Consider the following 2500-nt stretch of genomic DNA (forward strand, 5'->3'; position numbering starts at 1 on the left):
ACACGAGGAGGAATCGGGCCAAAACAATCCAACATGTTGGATATCCCCGATTTGAGATGGGAGCGGTCCCGACGTCCTTCCGAGCAGACGAGAGCAGTCTTAACACACCACACACGGCAGGAACATCTGATCAGATTATTTTACCATAATCGGAGCATCCTTAAGATTGTCGGAAGGGGGGAATCAGGGCTAAAATCAGCCTAATTATCCTGCCGTGGGAACCAGACTTTAGGCATTCTTGATACAATTAAATAAATTAAATCAAATCAAAAAATGAAAGAGACACGTGCTCCCCAGAAAGCCTTGTTTAAGAATTCAAGGGAGCTCTAAAATATCGATTTTTTATTTTTATTTCTTTTGACTTGTTTTAGGGATGCTAATTTCCTCAACAAATATCTAAATTAGATACACAGTTACACACACACACACTTCAGCCAATGAGGGAGATGCACTGAAGCAGTTCTGACCAACTGAAGAGCTCTGTAACCTGCCGTGAACTCTCCCGTCTGATGCTCGAGGTTTCACACGGTCAGAGATCAGAGATCAGAGAAACACTGCAGGACTAGTTTGATACTGTATGTGTTATGTGTAAATCACGTAAATAGATCAGTTATGGCTCTCCCAGCGGACGCTCAGTGGAAACACGTTGGACCTTGGCTGAGACGTGTGCAGATGTCCAAACACTCCCGGGTCGTTACGAGACAAACAGCAGCCGAGAGACGGCAAACACTCAGCGCTCCGTCGCTACGTGGAAACTAGCACAGCAGATAAGCTGAGTGACAGAGAGAGAGAGTGTGTGTGTGTGTGTCTGTGTGTGAGTGTGTGTGTGTGTGTGTGTGTGTGTGTGTGTGTGTGTCTCTGTTGGTCTGTGTGTGTGTGTGTGTGTGTGTGTGTTTGTGTGTGTGTGTGTTTGTCTCTCTGTTTGTGTGTGTGTGTGTGTGTGTGTGTGTCTGTCTGTATGTGTATGTGTGTGTGTGTGTGTATGTGTGTGTGTGTTTGTGTGTGTGTGTTTGTGTGTGTGTCTCTGTGTGTGTGTGTGTGTGTGTGTGTGTGTGTGTGTGTGTGTGTGTGTGTCTGTGTGTGTGTGTGTGTGTGTGTGTGTGTGTGTGTGTGTGTGTGTGTGTGTGTGTGTGTGTGTGTGTGTGTGTTTGTGTGTGTGTGTGTTTGTCTCTCTGTTTGTGTGTGTGTGTGTGTGTCTATGTGTGTGTCTCTGTTGGTCTGTGTGTGTGTGTGTTTGTCTGTCTGTGTCTGCGTGTGTGCGCATGTGTATGTGTGTGTGTGTCTCTGTGTGTGTGTGTGTGTGTGTGTGTGAGAGAGAAAATGCTGGAACAAACCCAGCTGGTGCTGAGCTCCATTACCCAATGAGATAAAGGATCAAACATGAATACTTGGTAGGAACACTGAACCCTTGTTACTGAACACCAGGCTGCAGTAATAAAAGGAGTTTTTGCATTTGATTTATACTAGGGCTGTCAAACGATTAATTTTTTTTAATCGCGATTAATCGTTGAATTTCTATAGTTAATCGCGATTAATCGCATGTTTTATCGCATGATTAAAATTATTATAATAATTATAATTAATTAATAATTATTAAATTATTTTGCATTTCAGAACAGTTTTTAAGTCCATATTAACAATGGAAAGCCATTCTTACCAGTGGATCTTGATTGGGAAGAAAGTTACTTCATGAACTTGATTTTAAGATTTGTAATTATTTATTTACTGTAAACAAAAGAAAAAGTGTGAATCTGTCATTATTGCACAATTCCTCCAAGTACCTAACTAAAAAACTACAAATCCCTATCCTTACTAGAGTCAGTATAGTGTTTAGTAACTCCTAAATAATTTTAATTTCTCACTGACGTCCAGTGATCACCGGTTAATGAGTCAGCGTTTGCAGCACCTTGCAGCTGTTCCAGTGTGGCTGCTTTCTCCGTGTGGTACAGGCTGTGTGTCCGTGACAACTACTGTCCCCCTCGACGGCAACGAGACAGGTCAGAACATGCCAACCGTAGTACGTCTTTAAGACCCGAGTCCTCTACGATGCTGACAGGTCTGCGGTTAGTTGCCACCCTCATCCACAGGTCGGCAAGTAGCGCTCTCCAAAATAGTGCTTTTCCTGAGTGGGTAGCATCAACCTGAGTCACGTTAATTATCTCGTAGGTGGTAGCTCAAGCTTGACGTGCTTCGGTGATATTTTAATTCGGCTTTACTCAATGCTGCATATGGCTTTCGACTTGTCTACGAGCCGTCCGGGAGTTTTGGAAGATAAAAAGCGTCATTCAGATTGTGTTGCTGGTGCATTTCTCCATCATGCTGCAGCCTGCAGCAGCAGGAAGTATGGCAGCCTGATGAGAAGTAACGGTGCAGCAAAGGGTCAAAATAGTAGCCTGTTAGGCACCACGCCAAGCCGAGTGAAGCGTAAAATAAATTAATAAATGCCGGAAAAAAAAAAATCACCAGAATGCAGGACAGGAAGCGTTTGATTTGCTCAAAA

At 43.4% G+C, this 2500-nt stretch overlaps 1 protein-coding gene across 1 annotated transcript in view; it reads right to left on the reverse strand.

Moving 5' to 3' along the window:
* Positions 1–2500, reverse strand: part of LOC116058468 (ERO1-like protein beta) — a 22353-nt gene that overhangs the window by 8042 nt on the left and 11811 nt on the right. The window lies entirely within an intron of this gene.

This window comes from Sander lucioperca, chromosome 4, assembly GCF_008315115.2.
Source record: "Sander lucioperca isolate FBNREF2018 chromosome 4, SLUC_FBN_1.2, whole genome shotgun sequence".
In the NCBI taxonomy this organism is placed as follows: domain Eukaryota; kingdom Metazoa; phylum Chordata; class Actinopteri; order Perciformes; family Percidae; genus Sander; species Sander lucioperca.